Below are 21,032 nucleotides of genomic sequence, written 5' to 3' on the forward strand. Positions count from 1 at the left end.
TCCACGCCTTGTTCTCTCGCCTTCCGTCCTGCTGCTGCTAGCAGGCACCAGGGGTGCTGTTTCCAGGCTGCTTCAGGGGCAGATCCGGATGGGCGATGGGTTCATGATGCAGCATTTCTGCAGGCAGAGAGAAGGACCGGAGGCTGCGAGCTCAACACGAGGGACTGTTGCATGCAGCCTGGCTCGGCGTGTCCCACCACGGCGTCGTCTGCACAGCCCTCCGCCGCCGACCCCTCTCTTTCTCCCCCATCCACTTCAGCCCGGTCTCTCTCTTCCCGGACTCGCCATCAGCTCGCGTGTTTGGCCAACCGCATCCTCCAAGCTCCCCAAACCGAGTTCTTCTGGTAATAATCGGTCGGCTGTTTAGGGAAAAGCCGGGCATTCACCTCCTCCCCCCCTGCTTCCCAAGAAGGGGAGGATCCACACAGCCAGAGGAGGGATTGGAGGGAGCACAGAGACGCGCACACAAACTGTGACACGGCTCTGGCCGAGAGCCCTCCCGCTCCTCTCTAGGTAAGTCTTCCCAGGAATCGCCTCTACTCAAATCGAGGTTGCAAATATAAATAATCCAGCGCGGGGGGGATTTGCTTTTGTTTTAAATCGTCTGAAAATTTGCCTTCTGCTTTACGACCATCTGGCAAATTTCATCTGGACTTCCTTGGCTCCTCCTCCTCCTCCCCAGAGAAGAAACGATTCACAACTTTCCCCCCCTTATCACTGAGTTGAATTGAGATGCTTCTTTAAAAAACGAAATCTCTACAGAAGGTTTAGAGATCCCATGCTTCTCCTTTAGAAGGACGCAAAAATGCATGACATTCTTTAGCTGGGCGGCCAATTCTGGGCTTCCATCCTTCCTTCCTCTCCGGTCCTCTGCCTCTTTCCGGCGTCTACGGCTGTGAAATCGCAGCCTGTCCTTCTGAGTCTCGCTATTGTCTGATGCACGGGGAAAGGGTGCCTTTGGGGTTTTACGCCTTTCCTCGTGGCTTTCTGCCGGCAGTTCTAAGTGCCCATTAAATGAGGAGGAGGAAGGGCTGCTGCCTGCTGAACTCTCCAGGGGTGGCGGCCCTCTTCAGAGCATCTCTCGCTGCCCATCAAACAATTAAAGGCTCGGCACCACCTAAGCGCACCAGCCTCCCTCCAGCGCGCTCTTAGACGGACGAGCAGCTGCTGCCAGGTGGCATCTGTCCTGGTGCGCTGGCGGCACTGCCGGGTACCCTGCCTTGCCTCCCCCTCCGCAGCTCCGACTGCGACTGCGACAGCAGCAGCCCCTCCCGCTTCAGACAGCCCCGCCTCTCCAGTGAAGCCACGCCCACCGTGCAGAGAGGCCACGCCTGCTTTCCGAGGACGATGCTCCAGCAAGGGGCAGCAAAACGCGCGCGCAGCGGTTGTCCGCGTAAAGTAAGCGGGTTTGCCCCGCCTCCTCTTCTGGTATTGGTCCGGTGGATGGCGATTTCTCCGAGCTTATTGGAGTTCTCGGGCTGTCGCTGAAGCGCGAGTCTCCCTCCTCCCTCACGTGTTTATTACAGAGCGTTTTCCAATCGCATGCTGCTGGTTGTCAAGCCTCTCTGTTCTGATTGGTTGGAGGTGCCCAGCGATCGTAGGGGTGGGGGGAGGAAGGCAGTGGAGGTCCCGGAGAAGGAGACGGCGCTTTGCTCATGCAGCATTGCAGAGGCCAAATTGTTCCGACTTCGTCTGAAGAAGGCAGACACGTGCAGCTTGTGTAAATGCGTGCATCATTCCCCCCCCCCCCCGCTGCTTCTGTACCAAAGAGGTTTCTTTTTTTTTAAAGTTACTTTTATAACAACATTTAGTAATAGTAATAACAGTACATTTATATACCACTCTTCTAGACAGATCAGTGCCCTACTCAGAGCAGTGAACAAGGTCTGTTGTTAGCCCCAGAATACAGCTGGGGTTGAGCGGAGTGGCTTACTCAAGGCCACCTGAGGGATTTTCTTACGAAGGCCACATTCCACCAACCCCACGCAATGAGTGGGCAGGCAGATGAACAAGAGCGTTTCACAATGAAATGCTGAATGAAAGGAATTACCTACAACTGGCAACTAACTTGAATGTTTTTGCATTTTTTAAAAAGGCAAAAGAACTAGTTTATTAATTGATAACAGAGGGCTGTCCAATCCAAGTGGAGATTTTCCTGGAGATTTGGTGATGGAGCCTGGGAAAGGCGTGATTTGGAGAGGGGAAGGGCCTCTATGGGGATGTGATGCTATTAAGTCAACCCTCCAAGGGTTGACTTTTCTCCAGGGTACAATTCCTCTATGTGGTCTGGAGGTCAGTTGTAATTCTGGGAGAACTCCTACTCCTACTTGGAGGTTGGCAGCCTTATTTATACCATGCCTTTCTTCCCAGTAGGTGACCTGAAGCAGCTTACACCATACGCATTTCCTCCGTTTTATACTCACAACAATCCTTTGAGGCAGGTTTAAGCTGAGACGGTTTGACTGGCCCGAGGTCACCTGTGAGCTTTCAGGGCTGAGTAAGTATTCAAACCTGGGCCTCTCAGATCCTAATCCTGCACTCTAAACCCTGATGATGGAAAGTGCCATCAAGTCATAGCTGGTTTAGGACAACTCCTATTGGGGTTTTCAAGGTAGCAGACTTAACCGGTGGTTTGCCATTGTCTGCCTCTGCAACCCTTGTCTTCTTACTAATACAGGCAAACCCTGCTTCGCTTCCAAGATATGACAAGATCGGGCTTGCCTGAGCTATCCAGGTCAAGGCACTAACCCCATCACTACATTATATACCACACTTGTGATATACGACTTTCCATCAGTCAGAAAACTGGTTAAAGGGGCAGCCTTGTTAATCTGTTGCTGTAAAAATAACCATGCAGACTAGCAACCATGAAGACTAGCAACATTTTATCTAAGAGTAAACCATCATGGACTAGAGGTCAGTTGCTATGGAGAGGATTCCTCCCTGTGCAAGTTTTTTTCATCAGGCTGTTGCCTTCCTCTACTCCAGGGGTCCCCAACCTGCGGCCCGCGGGCCACATGCGGCCCCCAAGCTCTTTCTGTGCGGCCCTCCAACCTGCTTATTTGCTGCTATCACCCTGCAATTTTGTTGCATTTTGAGTTAAGCTGTGGCCCTCTTTAGGCACTGGGCACTCTAATGCGGCCCCCATGTGCCAAAAGGTTGGGGATCCCTGCTACTCCATACAACTACATGCAGTGGCTTTGATGGTAATAATTCCAGAGGGGATGTCCATGCTACAGACTAACTGTGGAATTATTACCGTGGACGGCACTGCTTTTTAACCCTATGCAGTAGAACTTCATCAATCTGATGAAAAAACTTGCCCAGAAAACGGCATAGTGTCCAAAGACATGGGCTGCAACCCACAAAGGTTGATGCTGGAATAAAATGTGGTTGGTCTCTAAGGTGCTACAAAATTCCTGTTTATAGTTTGGGACCAGGACAGCTAAACTTAAAGGACCACCAGCCCAGACCAGCCCTGAAAATCCACAACAACCAATTAAAGGACCACCTTCTCCCATATGTACTTTGGGATCATCAGCTGAGGAGGTGTGGTGAATAGCTATTAGGAACAGGGCCTTTCCAGTGGTGGCATCCCAGTTGTGGCATGTCCTGCCCTTGGATGTTCCCTGCCACTCCTTATTGTTATACAGTGTGCAACACCCAGCTTCAGATGCCAGATTGGGAGTATGACAAAAAAATAGCATATTGTTCGATATTGATTTGAATATCATATTTCCCTACCCATCTCCAGAAGGAAGGATTACTCTTTGGATTCCCTGCTTCAGGTTCCAAATATCTTGGGCCATTTCTGGTGGCTCTGCACATGGTGGGCATTATAACTGTATCTTGCGAAACTGTCAAGAATTTGATTCTCATGATCCGTTTTAGAAGCCAAGCCCAATACAAATGGTCATTACTATCCACTATGAAATGGTGCTCGGGGAGCAGATTCTCAGCTGAGTTGGTGCCTGTCTGTTTCTTCCTCACCCTCTGATGTCCCATCAATACACACTAGAAAGCGGGGGGGGGGGGCAGTTCTCAGCTGCATCCAGCCTGACAGAGGGTACCTACCTTCCTGCTGGCATCCTTGATGGGAAGGTACAGACCAGAGGAAGATAAAGGCCGAATCCACACTTCCCTACCTTCCGCTTTTCATGTGCATTAATCACGCTGGATTCTATCCCGCAATGTCCCAGTCTTTCACATCCCTTCTCTTACTGCCGCTGCCTCATGCTATACTTCGTCCCCTAGTAGAATCGCGCAATACGGGGCGAGTTTAGATCCGACGTCACCGATGACGACATCGCGTTTATTTCCCCCCCTTTTTTTCTCCTTGTGAAACGCTTCTACTTGTCCACATCCACGGTGAGAACCACACAAGAGAAGCGTTCAAACACATGACAAATTCATCTGAGGCGCAACGCAAAAGACGCGAGAGAATGGCGGGATTGAGGTAAGAGTATGGCCGAATCCACACGTCTCAAGTTTTCCGCTTTTTTCCTGCCCATTATTCACTTCTCAGAGGGCTGTTCACATACTCTTACCTCAATCCATCATTCTAACATTACATTCAAGCGTCAAATAATTAGTCTGCCCGTTTGGAGAGTTCGGATCACCCCCACACCCCCAATATCACTTCAAATTAGCCCGCCAGAATAATGGTCCAATGGATTTCAAAGAAGAAGGCACAGAATAACATTAACCAATCACAGGCATCATAGGGGTGTGGCCTCGCCATAGCAATTTAGCAAAACACTGCTATAGCAGAAATCTGATGAACAAATGAAAGAAAAATGAACGTGATGTCGTCATCGGCGACGTCGGATCTAAACCCGCCCAGTATTGCGCGATTCTACCAGGGATGTGGACGAAGTATAGCGCGAGGCAGCAGCAGTAAGAGAAAGGATGTGAACACAGACTGGGACATTGCGGGATAGAATCCAGCGCGATTAATGCACATGAAAAGCGGGAGGTAGGGAAGTGTGGATTTGGCCCTTTAATTTAAGGAGTTTTGGAAGAGTAGGTAGAATGCTAGACTATCCAGTATGTGAAGGGAATGGCAGGAAAAAGATTTTTCTGCAACTAAAAGGCTTCTAAAAGATGCTTTACAGAAAGGGAAATGATGGAGGTAAACAGTTTCCAGGAATCCACATGCAAACCTGCTTTAGGCCAAATGCCTTAAAACAGTCACTTGTGTACATTAAGATTTACTATGAGGTCCTGTGTGGGCCACTTCCTACTAAAGGACTCACAACAACCATTGCACGGGCTATGGAAACTGGATTATTCATCGACATCAATATATCAGTTATCAGTAATGCGTAAGTTGTATCGTTTCAGTGATGCAAGCAGGCTTCCTTATATGAGTTCCTTATTGATCTCTTGCTGTGAATTTTGACATTGTTAGTTTCTTTAATTATAAAAGTTGGCAGACTCCTGGATTAGAGTACTGGAATAAGAACGGGAAGACCTTGGTTCAAATCCCCATTCACTGGAGGACTCTGTGCCAGCCGTTCTCAGCTCATAGGGTTTAGTAAGGATAAAATAGAGAGAGAGAACTACATCCACCACCCCTGAGTTCTTTGAAGGAAGAATGAGATAAAAATGCACTAAATAAAGCTCTGCCAACAGCTGGTCCTGCTGGGGTGGGGACATCAGCATAGGCCATAACAGGTAGGCAAGCATAAGCGCCAGAGGACTTTGCACAGCTACCCACAATGCCTTGCTTGCACAGGATTTAACTGTACGTCCCTCACTGATCCAGAGGAGTTAGCCGTGTTAGTCTGTAGTTGCAAAATAGTAAAGAGTGCAGTAACACGTTTAAGACTAACCAACTTTATTGTAGCATAAGCTTTCGAGAGTCACAGCTCTCTTCGTCAGATGCATCTTTACTATTAGATGCACTCTTTACTATTTTGTTTCTGATGTCTTCTTGAGACAAGTGCTGTGGATTCTGCCTTTCTGTAAAGGGTTGGAATAGTAAAGCAGTACAAAATCATTATACTATATATTACGCTAGTTTGGAGTAGCGGTTAAGAGCACAGGACTCTAATCTGGAGAGCCGGGTTTGATTCCCCACTCCTCCACTTGAAGCCAACTGGGTGACCTTGGGCTAGTCATGACTCTCTTGAGCTCTCTCAGCCCCACCCACCTCACAGGGTGTTTTGTTGTGGGGATAATAATAGCATACTTTGTAAACCACTCTGAGTGGGCATTGAGTTGTCCTGAAGGGCAGTATATAAATCGAATGTTGTTGTTGTTATTTTGTATTGCACATACAGTATTTTGTAATCCATACAATAGATTTGTAAGGTAGGCCATTATTATTATTAGCCCCATTAAACATTAAAGTAGAGTGGCTTACCTAACAGTAAATTTGTGGTAAGGAAGAGATTTGAACCAGAAACCTTCTAGGTCACTACTTGTTACTAGCCTGGTTTCATTTATTACATTTCTGCCCTGTCGTTCCTCCCAGAAATGTGTAGCACAATCCTATACACCGTTCACTGCTTTAAGTAGGCTCAGTCTGGAGTAATTCTGCCTATGACTGCACTATCAGAACAGCATTTCAGCCTCACAACTTCGTGAGACAAGCCAAGCTGGAGAAAATGACTTGCCTATGGCCACCCAGTCAGTGGAGCAAAAACAAAACCCTAGCGTCTCCTGTGGCCCAATCCAGCATTCCAACCATTGCATCACACCTGAGGGAGCTGCATATTTAAAGCAAAATTACCCGGCTCTAGTGCCAAAAAAAAACCTGTTTAGGCATTGTAGAGCTGAAGGAAAGGCAGCAAACAAATGAGGAAAAATAAACAGAAAAAGGTGTGCAGTTGATGGGAAATGGATTATCACATACATGATGAAGTGACATATTACTGAACATTTCTAAATGTGCAGAAATGGGCTAGTCATTTAACTTACTGGGAAAGTTCTTGCTGGGACACTGGCAGCTGGGAGCAAGCTGAATTGTAAGCTCTGCAGCAGGGGTTGCTCCATTCGGCCCTGGGCTGCAGCAACTATTTATTTATTTATTTATTATTTATTATTTATTGTATTCGATTTTTAGTCCACCCTCCCCACCAGTAGACCTATAATTAGCTCCTCTTGGTTCCAGGGTTGTTTTAATGTCTCAGTCCCACTCCCTAACAATTTTAATATTTATTTATTTTATTTACGTCATTTATAGTCCGCCTTTCTCACTGAGACTCAAGGCGGATTACACAGTGTGAGATTAGTACAGCCAACTTTAAGGGCATTTCCATAAACAATGCCATAGGGTAAATAAAAACAATTTTACAAAGATATAACATTTGTAAGAATCCAATACAGAGTTGAAGAAATGCTGAAACAGAGCATAAGCAATTCTAGGACAGATATTAGACAACATGAAGCACAGGTGGTTCATAGGAGGACATGTTTAAGGCAACAGGTAGTACATAAGGCAACATAGTGGTGAAGTCTATGGTCCTTAACTCATTAGCGAAGCATCTGAGAGCCCCTCCCTACAATACAAAAGCCTTTTTGCATAATTCAGTTTTGCATCATTTGCAGAAAGTTAGGAGAGTGGGCGCTGTCCTGACCTCTTTAGGCATTGCCGTTCCGCAGGATAGGGGCCACCACAGAGAAAGCCCATGTACGGGCTGCTGTTGATTTCTCCCATGTGCAGGGTGGCACCCACAGGAGACCCTGTTCAGATGAGTGAAGCTGCCGTGGAGGAACATAGGGAGGGAGGCAGTCCTGTAGGTAGGCTGGGCCAAGGCTGTGAAGAGCTTTGTATGTGATAACCAATACCTCGAACTGAGCACGGTAACTGATAGGTAGCTAATGGAGTGACTGCAGAATGGGGATGATGTTCATGCTCCTGCTCACTCCTGCACTGCAGTGTTTTGCACCAATTGGAATCTCCCAGTTAATTTGAATGGGAGACCACTGTATAGTGCATTACAATAGTCAAGTCTTGATGTTACCATAGCATGGATCCAGGTGGCCAAGTCAGCCATGTCGAGGTAAGGAGCCATCTTCCAGGCTAAAGTGAGGTGGTAAAAGGCATTTTTTGCAGCTGCCTTAACTTGTTCTTCTAGTAGTAGCACTGGACCCAATATAACCCCTAGGCTCTTAACCATGTCTGCAGGGGTCAGATGAACTCTATCGAAAGTGGGGAGTTCAGTGTCCTTCAAGATCTCTGCTTTCCCAACAAGCATCACTTCTGTCTTGTCTGGGTTCAGTTTCAATTACCAATGATGCTGGGATGAATGAAACTGTTTTATGAGACTTGTTTTTAAGCTGCAGCCTGTTTTATGCTATCTTTATGCTCTGCCTGGGATTTTAATGCTGGGGTTTTTCATAGTTTTAATGATTTTATGCTTTGTTTCATAAGCTGCCTCAAGCAAATTCTCTAGAGAAGAAAGCATAGACAATAAATAAATATTTAAAGATACTCCTTTCTAAAGGTAGATCCACTGCTCGCAAATTAAATCTATAATTACATCTTCAAAACTGTTTAGTATGAGGAACAACAGAAAGCTGCTCATCCGTGGCTATAATTCAGTTGTGGCAGAACCCATGTAAAACTGATAAACTGGTAAAGAGAGAGAGAAGGCCAGAGTTTAATTACAGAAAAGGTGGGATCTTATTGTATTGTGCGGTTTATTTTTAGTAGGACTGGAAGAAATAATTTTAAGGAACGTACTTTTTGATAGCTATAAAGGGGGGAACCAGAATTTAATATCTACTCTTAAAGGATAAGGGGGGGAGTGGGCCTGAAGTGTGAGGGATAGAACTGGAGGCGAAATACTTTGGCAAGGTAATTAAGTTTATTTGTAAAGCCTCTAGCTTGTCTTGTAAAGGGAGACTTGGCTCTTTCTGCCGTTCTAGAAGAACTCTTCTGTCTTCTCTGCAGGAAGAGGTCGAATCTGTCTGGATGCAAGAATCTCACTCTGGTGTATAGGTAATGAGCAGCCTCACCCAAAATCACAAAGCCAATGATTTCTGGACACTGCAGCAAGACTTGAAAGGAAAGCAAATGGAACCAAATATCTATTATCACCAGAGAATCTTATCTGCTCAGTGTGCGACATCGTGGGAAGCAGCGCTGGTGCACGGAGGACTGGGGCACATTCCTCCCGCATTTAATACAATGGTACACTTAAACAACAAGAAATGGTAGCATCTTAGAGCCAGATGCCTGGTGGTTTGTAAATACATCCTGTAGAATGTGCGACATTCCAGCAGCTCTCACAAACAAAATTGTTACCGGGAAGGGGAGGGGGAGAGGTAAGTTAGAGGAAATTACTGCTTTTATCAGATTGATGGCTGCTGTTGAGAGTGTTTCAGCTCTGCAAAGTCACAGGAGTCTTCAGGTGGAGAGTCAAATGACATCGCGGAAAGGTGGTTCTACAGAAGGCATCATTATACTACCCAAAAAAATTACCAAGATTTGCTAAGGATTCTGCAACCAGAAATTCAAATTAAAAAGGAAAAAAATCAAGATCCAATTCACATTACACATTTCAAGTGTGCAAAGCATGTTGCATGTAATAATAATAATAATAACATTTGATTTATATACTGCCTTTCAGGACAACTTAATGCCCACTCAGAGCGATTTACAAAGTATGTCATTATTATCCCCACAACAAAACACCCTGTGAGGTGGGTGGGGCTGAGAGAGCTCCAGAGAACTGTGAGTAGCCCAAGGTCACCCAGCTGGCTTCAAGCGAAGGAGTAGGGAATCAAACCCAGCTCTCCTGCGCTCTTAACCACTACACCAAACTGGTTCTCATGTATTATCTGAGTTAGTCATACAATAACTTTGTAATGTCGGATAGTTTTAAGACCTCAGTGTTGCACATAAGAAAAATACTGGCAACAGAACAGTGACTCACCTAAGGCCTCTCCAAGTGGTAATTTGCAGAGATGCTCCTTTAATCAATCAATCAATTTATTGTTCCGGTCATAAAACCAGCAATTATAACTTAACCACTAAGGGTTAAGAATTTAAAATACATTGAGAAAAGAGAACAGTTACAAGTTATAAAAGCTGACTGTACATCTAAAATCTTTAGAAGGGCGCACTAATTCAAAATTCCATCAATCAAGGATTTTCATTCTCAAATTGCTAATGAGCCGAACTTAGCTACCACATATGAAACAGATTTCTGTGTGTCTTCTAAGAGATATTCCCACAGAGTTTCAGTCTCAAAATTCATAAAATATTGCAAGGGTTTAAATCCAGTGAGAAGTGGACTAATCAACGGAGTTCTTTCTTCTTGGTAGAGCTCGCAATGTAGGGGGAAGTGTACCACTGACTCAACCACTTTATCAGAGCCGGGACACCAACGCTGCTGTAATGGTAGATGGCCGAACCTGCCATATAAAACTGCAGAAGGAAATGTGTCAAAACGGGCTCTTGAAAAGGCCCATCTGTACCGCTCATACGTAATATCCGACAGGTGTGATGGGGCTATGTGACACGGCTGCCTTTTTAGAGTACATTACTTTATTGGAAGCATTGCTTCATTATTTTGGGACTTCATATCAGTCAGTCTTTGTGAGATTAGAAGTTTTGCCTTGCTCGATCCCACAACAAAGAGCTCTTCTGGGTTTAAACTAATCGTTCTGATTTTATCTATTATCATCGTGGACCAAGGAGGGTAGGGCTCAGCAGCTAAGAGGAGGGGAATTAAGCCCTTTGGGTGAAAATTGATCTTTAGCCAGTACCAAATCACGTGTTCCCAGATTTGTAGCTCTACTCTAGGTAAGCCTGCTTCCTGCCTAAGAACAACATTTGAGGTGCGTCTTGGTGCATTAAACAGGGCTCTGAGAAACTTAGACTGAACCCTTTCAAAGATCTTAATATTAGAAATTAAATTGATTTGCAACCCATACAAGAGTTGAGCTAAGGATTTTGCTTGAAAGAGATTTAGGGTTGCTGGTATAAAACCTAAGTCCACTTTCCAGTAAAATCTGAGAATAGTATTAGCACTCTTTTCTGCAGAATTAGCAGATGTGACTGCATGTGCCATGCACTTGGCATTATGAGTGAAAGTAACTCCTACGTATTGAAATGCTTTTACCTGGTCAATGGTATTCCCATTGATTTTCCAGTTAACTCTTTTAAAATGACTGCTGAAGTGTAAGATTTTGGTTTTTGAGTAACTGGCTGTTAATAATGCCATATTGCATTGGTCACTAAATATTTTGAGAGATGCTCCTTTAATATTTGGTGAAACCAGTTGAGCCCAGTGGCTTGTTGCTTCAGGAAACCCTTTCCACATTGACTCTGCCAAGGATGTCCTCAACGTCTGTCAGGGACCCTCTGATCTTTGCAGAGGATTCTGAAAGATTCTAATCTAAGGCAGAAACTAATCTAAGGCTAGGACTGTACCCTAGGGCATCCCCAACGTGCCTGCTACTTAAAAGCCCCTCCCCAAACCTCATGAGATCTCCATTCCCAGTGCTCCAAACATCATGTCTCGTTTGGAGCTAAAAGGTCTGAACCAGGAGTCCTCAGACTTTCTGAATCTGTGGACCCCTCTGGACTTCTGACACAGCTTGGTGGGCTCAACCACAAAATGGCTGCCTCAGGAGGTGGGGCCTACCACAAAATGTCAGGGAGCGAGGTTATCCATAACTCTACTAGTCACTCGTCAACTTTTCAGTCAGAAGCTCTGTTTAGCAGGATGACTTTTAAAATGAACATACTGTTTTAAAGCATTTTGTGGCATATACACACACTTTACCTTCAGACATGCTGTGAAGACCCTTGTGCTGTGATGGCAGCTGCTGCCAAAGCAACATTATTTAAAATCAGTATGACCAATCGGATCTCCAGTGGTCGATCAGAACCCCTGATGTACTGAAATCTCCCTCTGGCCCCTCCTTTTTTCTAAAAATACTTAGTCTCCAGGAAAGGTGTCAGCAGGCACTGCGGCCATGTTGGGGAGGGATCCCCAGTTGTAATTTCCTTCTTGAGTTCAGAGCTTGGTGATTCTTAGAGGTTTTTTGGAAAATTCCGCTGTGTATAAACAGATAAATATATGAAGCTCCCTTATACTGAGTCAAAACACTGGTCTCCCTAACTCAGCTCTGTCTGTTCTGATTGATATTAGCTCTCCAGGCCCACCAGCAATGAAAGACATTTCCAAACACCTAGTATACAAGGGCCAAACCAGCCAAGACATCAAATATTTAAATACAATTGCTAGACATACAGGTCCAAATTTTGATCTGGACTGTTGTTCAATTGGTCAGGCCTTCCCTTTCAAGAGTGCTGCCAAATCCAAGTTTGGAGCTTTGAGGGTGACGCCTGGGCAAGGCAGAGTTTAGGGTGGGGAGGGGATTGCTCAGCAAGAACATGAGGCCATACAGTCCACCCTCCAAAGGTACCATTTCTTTATAGTCTGGAGTTCAGTTATAATTCCAGAACTCCAGGCCCCTCCTGGAAATTGGCAATCTTCCCCTCCATGCTGTTTTTCCAACACGAGACAGCCCCAGGGGTCTCACTGAGGAAATGGGTCAATTAGCCACCCCCCTGGGATTTCCCGTGTGGCAGACTGGGAAGCTACAAGATCTCCTGGGTGAATTATCCAGGCTAAGGGTCAGAATCAGAAGAGCCCCATGGCGCAGAGTGGTAAGCATCAGTACTGCAGCCCAAGCTCTCCTCACGACCTGAGTTCGATTCTGGCAGAAGCCGGGTTCAGGAAGCCAGGGCCGATTCCAGACGGCCCCCCGCCTCGCGAAACATCGCGCGTCGTCACGCGTCGTCGTGCAGAAAACGTGAAATATCGTGTTTTCTCGCACGAGTTTTGCTCGACATCGCGCAAAACTCGCGTGAGAAAACGCGATATTTCACGTTTTCTGCGCAACGACGCACGAGGACGTGTGATGTTTCGCGAGGCGGGGGGGCCGTCTGGAATCGGCCCAGCTCAAGGTTGACTCAGCCTTCCATCCTTCCAAGGTTGGTAAAATGAGTACCTAGTTTCCTGTGGGAAAAGTGTAGATGACTGGGGAAGGCAATGGCAAACCACCCTGTAAAAAGTCTGCCAAGAAAATGTCGTGATGAGACGTCCCCCATGGGTCAGTAATGGCTTAGTGCTTGCATAGGGGACTACCTTTACCTTAAGGGTCAGAATCAATGGAGCCCCTAAGAGTGGGGTCTAGGAACCACAACACAACAAATCCCACACAGTAGGTAAGGAACAGGCAAATAACTTTGGTCTTTTTGTATCTGCAGTTTTTAGGGAAAAAATAATCAGAGCAATCCATGTTTGTAAACCTCCCTTTATCTAAAGTGGTTATTAAGCAACTCAGTAGGCTTTTATCAGTGTCTCTAAATGACAAAGTAACTCCCGTTTCAAAGAAAGGAGTATATTTTGGATAAGCATCTAAATAAATTAGCATCCTTACAAATAACTTTGTTTTTAAACTTCTTGTTTGTTCCCTAGAAGGTTTAAACAGCCGGATTTGAAACTGAAATCTAGGACTATATAACTAAGACCTTGCTTAGAATTCAAATGGCATTTTTCTGCAAAGAAAAGAGATAGGAATGGATACAGTATCTTTTTTTAAAAAATGGCTTGCTTTCTCCTAGCAGATTTATCAGTTCAATAAACCAAAACTAATCAGAGTCACAGCATTAAAAACAAATTCTACATTATTTCTCTTAACTCTGAATTCTGCAGAAATTAGAGAAGGGAGCAGGGCCTTGGCAACAGATAATAAAAGCAACAGATTACTTATATCTATAATAAAGGGGTGCATGTCTGAACAACTGTCCCTCTATCCCCTTTCCCTTCCCACAGAATCAACTCAGAAAAACAACACTAATGCGGAAGCTGTCTAAGAACTGAGAGGCATCTGGGGAACTTTCATTTCAGCAGCCAGTGAAACGGTTCACTCTCTTTTGTCCTTTATAGTTCTATAATAAAGAGCATTGTGTCTAGATTCTTGGCTGCTAAATCAAAAGTGACTAGGGATAGCGGATGGCTTGGTTTATGGCTGTCTACAGTTAATACCATCTGGAGCTGATATTGCAAGGGGAACCAGTGCTGTCTCTGACCAGGCCAGGCACATGGCCAAGGAGGGGACACCAGCACGGTCCCCTCGCTGCTCAGAGCAGAAGACAAGCCTGATCCTGAAGCTTTTATAGGATTCAAAATTTATCACATGGTCTCTTCTGGCCTATTGCTCACCTTTTGCCACAATGTTCTCAGTCCCACATTCAAGAACTGCTGCATGGTAGAAACTTGACATGCTTGGGCTAAGCAGCTAGAACCTGCTATGGTCACGGCTATAGACCTGAATTCTGCTCTGTTTCTCTATGGAGAGTTCGTGTTCACACATGTAAACCCCAAACAAATCCTTCTGTAAGGCAAGACTCATTTCTGTGCTGTTCGTTCACGTGCAAAATAAATTCACACACACACAACACATTCAATGAAGAATCAATTAAGTCATATTGGGATCTTGTTTTCAGGTCTGCATTCAAATGATAAAACTTCAAATTCACAGAGTGTGTTAGATTGTTCAAAGCACTCCTTATGCATTAACTAGGGCTGTTTCCACACATCTTACCTTCTGCCAGAACATCGCGGAAGATAGCGTCTTCGTGCATGAAATCACGCCAGGGAGACACTGTCATCCGGGATTTTTGCACGAAATCACGTCTTCCTGGCACGATTTCACGTGCGAAGACACTGTCTTCTGCAATGTTCCGGCAGAAGGTAAGACGTGTGGAAACGGCCCTGGTGATTCTTGCAACAACCCCATTGGGTTGGCAAGTGCTGATTTTAATCAATTGACTATTTTAAAGGATATGATTGCTGCCCAAAGAACATTGGGTCCCGACTCCCAAGATCAGTAATGCACAAAATAGCATAGGAAACTGACAACATTATCCACTCAAGAGCAGTATGTGCCAACCAGTAAAAGTCCTGTTAAAACTAGCAACCTGTCACACAAGAAGAGGGAATAAAAACATAGCCGCAGTCAACCCAATACCCCAGAGAATCAAAACAATTTCAATCAGTGCCTCCGTCTGAGTCTTTCTACTCAAGACATCTTACATGGGGATGCTCAAGTGACTTACTTCCTGGGTGGTCTTGTATAGATACTCTACGAAGATCAGGTGCCAGGCACATAGCAGGAGGAGGGGTGATTCTGATAAATGAAGAATCACTACCAAAAAGGGGCTCATCTTCAAAAGTGGGTTAATGTGTTGGACTAGGATCTGGGAGACCCAGGTTCAAACCCCCACTTTGCCATGAAAGCTTGGTGGGTGACCTTGGGCCAGTCACACACTCTCAGCCTAACCTACCTCACAGGGTTGTTGTGAGGATAAAATGAAGGAAAGGAGGCTGACGCCAGCTGCTTTGAGAAAAAGGAGGGCAATAAATGAATTACATAAATAAATATGAAAGCACGTGGTCCTTTAAATACCGTGGTCCCTGAACATTTAGGGTTTGAAAGGTAACAAGTACAAGTCTAGTTGTGCCCATATGCAAACGGGAAACCAGTGCAGTGTTCTTCAGTACTGAGAGAGATGTTCTTTGATTGGTTATCCAATTGTTCCTTCAAGATGCAAAGGGTCCCACTTCAAAAAGTCTGAGAGTCCCTGCTGGAAGTCCTTTCCTTGAGTGAACAGCAGCAGACAGGTAGCATGCTGCTGGCATCTCTGCCCTTCAATGACCCTTCCATACAACTTGAGCCTTGGCCCTCTAGAATGATTCAGACAGTTCTGGCAACAAAGACCTACCATCTACTCCAGGCATTAGCTTTAGGCAGTGCCTTGGCAAAAGATGGGGCGAGGTTCAGCAAACTACTAAAGTGCCTTGTACTAGGCAGGCCCCATAACCAGAGGTTTGCTACTTTTTGTAGCTCTCCCATGGATTGGCCTTTTGAGAGCTGCAAATGAAACATGGTGAATTGTCAAAAATTTCTTCAAAGACGACAGAGAAGAGGCCAGATGAATATCTAAAGGGTGAGTGATCCGTGCATATGAAGCCACGAGACAGACAACATGAAAATGAAAAATAGCATAAAACAGTGGAGATGTAGAAGCCTCTCTGTTTCTTGAAAGGAGAAATGAGAACATTGTAGTGATGAGGCATAACCCACCAGAGGAATTACCCCCCTTCTTTTTCCCTCTCTGGGGATTCCCACAACTGCCTCTTAAGGAATTTCTTGGTTCCCCCTTTTCTCTTGAGATTGCCTCATTCCATCTAGATTGCCCCCCCTTTTCAAGACCATCTCCCACCCCCACCAAAATGCCAACAAATGCCTTATCATGTCAGACCATGTGGGGAAAAAACAGCCCCCTCTTTCATTTTTCACTTCGCATACCAGAGAAAAATAACATTCTTTCCATTCTGCTCTGTGTTTGGGCCAAAGATGAAAAGCTCTGGCACGTTTTCCTTACCAGCCTCAAAGGGCTTTTGGTTTATGTCAGTCCCCACAAGCAACGATCTGTTTCGGACCCGGACCGTGAACTGTCACTTTTGCTATTTTATTTAGTGTGTAATGGGGCTCACGTTTTCATTATTTGTCCTGTAAGGCAAAGTGAAGTACTGTTAACCACTCCAGTGTGTGCTGGGGGTGGGGAAATGAGTTTCCACCAGAGAAGAGAGCTGTAGTTTACTCATAGCAGATGAGGCTTTTCCAGCTGAGAGACCAGGGACTGCAGAGAGAAACAGGGTTATATTTTAATATAACAAGGCCTGCTTTTTTCAGCACTGGTGGGGTGAGGGTGGGGGAATGCGAGGGCCTTGGCACATATCAACACAGAAAAGCCAGTCAGAAAAAGCAAACGAAAAGAAAAAACCTTGAACTGTGGTTGAGACTTTTTATTTAGACCTGGATGAGAATCAAAAGTAAAATATGAGCACAGGCGATAGAATGGCCACCTGACCATCCATCTATGATTAGCTATTATAACCAAAGATACTGTACAGATAATTGTAAATCTATCTAGACCGTACTTTTCATTGATCATTCTAGAGAACAAAATAATGGACCATTGAATACTAAGAGAACATCTCATCTCACTCATCTCACTCACACATGGGAGGGAAGGTGGCATGGTATAGCTCAATCTCATCAGATCTCAGAGGCTAAGCAGTGTTAGTACTCAGATAGGAGACCACCAAAAGAAGAGTCTGCAGAGGAAGGCAATGGCAAACCACCTCTGCTTCTCACTTGCTTTGAAAGCCCCAGCAGGGGGTCACCATATGTCCATTGTGACTTGATGGCACTTTACACACACAAGTTTATATATAATCTGCTTTTCTACCCAATGGGGACCCAACAAGCTTACAACATTCCCCCCTCCTCTATTTATTCCTCACAACCCCAGCTAGGCATGTCATTTGCTTAACACTCTGCTTCCCTCACCAGCACCCAGTGGGATGGGCTGGGGAGGGAGGGAGGGAGGGGCGAAATGGCATCTGTCAACATGATGTCAGTTCCAGTTGCATAACCGAAAGTGACACTGCAATATCAATGGATGCCCTAGGATTCATCCAAAGTTTTGAGTAAATCCTAGATTGTCCCATGACATGGTGACATCTCTTCCAGTTATGCAGCTGGAAGTGATGCAGTGGCATCAGTGGACTATTTCAATAAGTCCTCCCTCCCCAATCTCTATGTGAGATAGATTAAGCTAAGAAAAAGTGAGTGGCCCAAGGTCATCTGGCAAGCTTCCATGGCAGAGTGGGGATTTGAACCTGGGTCTCCCAGATCCTAGTCTGATGCTCCAACCATTATAATAATAACTGCACTTATATACCGCTCTTCTAGACAGATTAGTGCCCCACCCAAAGTGGTGAACAAGTTAGTGTTGTTATTATTCCCACAATACAGCTGGGGAGCTGGAACTGAGAGGAGTGGCTTACCTAAGGCCACCTACTGAGCTCATGGCAGTAATGGGATTCGAACCAGCAGAGTGCTAATTCACAGCTGAACCACTTAACCACAGTGCTACAGCATTAACACTGGCTCAGCCTTTCCACCAAGGAGCCTGCATGGCATACTTAGGGTTAATCTATTCTATCCTTCACAAGAAACCCACAATGCAGTCTAGTCTGAGAAACAGCAACTTGCCACACACACCCCAAGTAACTTCCATGGCTAAACAGGACTTGAAGTTAGGTCTTTCTATCCAAGTCATTATACCACAATGACGTTCAGGATCCTGACTTAGCAAGTCTGTTTCTTTTGCCTCTAGTTGCTGCCTCTTTTCTTTAGATCAGCCTTCAGTGTGCACTGGGTACTCAGTAATATCTAGGGTTTTTTTTCAGCTGGAACACGGTGGAACGGAGTTCTGGCATCTCTTGAAAATAGTCACATGGCCGGTGGCCCCGCCCCCTGATCTCCAGACAGAGGGGAGTTTAGATTGCCCTCTGCGCCACAATCTAAACTCCCCTCTGTCTGGAGATCAGGGGGCGGGGCCACCAGCCATGTGACCATTTTCTCAGAGAGCAACCCATTGAGTTCCACCATCTCTTTTCCCAGAAAAAAAGCCCTGGTAATATCCTGCTCTTCTCCCCAGGGGAGACCCTGGGGAGCTTGCAACATCATTCTGCTTTCTTCCATTTTACCAGTGAAGCGGGTTAGTCTGAGAGAGCACGATTGCCCGAGGTCACCCAGCGAGTTCCACGAGTGGTGATTCATCTCCTAATCCAACAAACCTCTGTTGACCAAAACCTCCTCTCTCTTTGAGATGGTCTTGAAATCCGGTCCTATCCCTTGCAGAGCAGTGGGTAAAATTTTAAGCTTGGACATGAGAACTTCATAAATGTTACTAGGTGGCAAGATGCTTTTCAGATTAAAATGTTTGATGAAAAACAGGGCCTGTGGATAGTAAACAACTATCTTTGTCCCTACGGATGTCCATTTGTTTATTTTGGTTCCAGTTGCCTCTGTTGTCTCAAGAGCACCTCTTAGACCCATCTCCTACAAAATTAAAGAAGAGGGAAACATAAGCAAAGGTGGAGATCAGCAAAAGTTGCTCATGTTAGGGAGCAAGGCTGATCTAGAAATGTTTAAAGGGGGTCTCAGAAAGTCACCTGACCTACTTTGGCCTACTGAGGCAAGAAGTTTTCCTTGGTCAATGGCTAGCCATCCTGCAGTTCCCTCTTTCAGCCTGATAGTGTTGGTGGCATGGGAGATGGATTCCCACATGCTATTAGAGACAGTGGCAAATTTGACAAACGTACAATTTCGATTCAAACGGTTTTGCCATGGTTTCTCCCTGCTCAGGACAAAAATGTCTTTTCCCGACAACCGTGCTGATATAATTGGATAGAAACGTTTCTGTCAAATAGCTTAAAATGGCCATTTGGTGTAGTGGTTAAGAGTGCAGGACTCTAATGTGGAGAACTGGGTTTGATTCCCCACTCCTCCTCTTGAAGCCAGCTGGGTGACCTTGGGTCAGTCACAGCTTCTAGCTCTCTCAGCCTCACCCACCTCACAAGGTGTTTTGTTGTGGGGATGATAACAACATACTTTGTCAACCGCTCTGAGTGGGTGTTAAGTCATCCTGAAGGGCGGTATATAAATTGAATGTTATTATTAAATGGCACAAAAATAGCTACATTAACCCAGAAATGGTTTTGCATTGCTATAGAAGAACATATGGACTGGGAAACACCAGTGACAAAGAAAATGGGCCTAGCGAACAGGATCACGCCAATGTCTAAAATGAAATTTAAAAAGGTCCTATCCATACAGCCATCCCTGCCACTCCTTAGCACAGAGATAAAAAGGGAGGACGAGTTGAGGATAATTTATCACACCCTGAACATCTGGAATGAAAACGAAAGCTACCACCAACCTTCATGCCTCCAGACGGGGCGTCTTCCCACATTGCTATGGCAAAAGTCCTATAGGCTGGCACTAGCCACTCGAATGGCTGCTGTAATGTTTTGTCATGTAAATAATTGCGTATTTTATTTCTGTTAAATAAAGTGGGGTTTTGAATGTATGTTTACTGTGGTTAAAAATGCAGGCTCTAACGAAAGAATGAAGGGCACCGGCTGGGCGAGTGAAGCATGCTATGATTGGATGGTAGCTATACCTGAGTGGTGGAGTGAATCTCAAGCTTTTAGAGAGTTGTTCTGGAGGAAAGAGTTCAGTGCGTTCAGTTCAAGCGTTGATGAGATCTGTTCTGGAGAAAAGAGGGAGAAGGAGTTAATTGCTGTAATCTGAAGGAAGTCTCTGTGTGTTTTTCTTTGTGGGTATTATTAGCCTAATTGGCAACTGGGTAAAAGTAAGTCTTTATGACTAAGTCCTTTTAGAAATAGTTGAAGATCTGCACCTATCTTGAAACCATTATGCTTATGAACTATTATAAAACCAATATAATTCATTACTCTGAAACCATTACACATATAGCTGTGTATACACAGCAGAGAAGCAGAGCTGTGAGGAGATAACTGTGAATTTCCTGCATTGTGCATTGGTTGGACTAGATGACCTTTGAGATCTTTCCAACTCTGTGTTTCTGTATGAACTTATAAATAAACTAGCAACCAGAAAACAGCTCTAGAAAACTAGTCCTGCACTCCACAGTGGGCCGATTTCAGCCCATTCAGGGCTGAATCGGGCCTATTTGGGGCTGAAATTGGCCTGCTCATGAGTGCAGGAGCACGGCAGGGCCTGTCGCGCAGCCCAGCCTGCTCAAGGCCTGCTGTGGGGCTACCTCATGCGGGCTAGGCCTGCCCACTGCCGGGCTAGGCATGCTGGGGGCCACACTGGCACACCAGGCCTCCCTGCTGCCTCCCCACTGCCTCTATCTCTCTGGAGGCCTCCTTGCAAGGGCCACGCCTTTGGTGGACTTATCCTGGCTCAGGTGCAGTGTTGTCGAAGACTCACTGCTCCTGTGCCTGGATAAAAAGTGAGTCATCAGCAACACAGGTTGCCTTTTGCATAGTAGGATGCTTCTACTTAGTTTAAGTAAAATGTCTATTTCATCTAGTATAAAGGATCTCCTTTTATCTCACACCCACACGCTGACTGTTCTGTCATTCTACCAA

At 45.3% G+C, this 21,032-nt stretch overlaps 1 long non-coding RNA gene across 1 annotated transcript; it reads left to right on the forward strand.

Moving 5' to 3' along the window:
* The first annotated feature begins 145 nt into the window (after positions 1-145).
* LOC129343043 (uncharacterized) lies at positions 146-9,469 on the forward strand. The gene is made up of 3 exons (XR_008598270.1): positions 146-513; positions 2,371-2,497; positions 8,903-9,469. It is a non-coding gene; the product is annotated as an uncharacterized LOC129343043 (long non-coding RNA).
* Positions 9,470-21,032: the final 11,563 nt, after the last annotated feature.

The sequence above is a fragment of the Eublepharis macularius genome, chromosome 15 (assembly GCF_028583425.1).
Source record: "Eublepharis macularius isolate TG4126 chromosome 15, MPM_Emac_v1.0, whole genome shotgun sequence".
Classification (NCBI taxonomy): domain Eukaryota; kingdom Metazoa; phylum Chordata; class Lepidosauria; order Squamata; family Eublepharidae; genus Eublepharis; species Eublepharis macularius.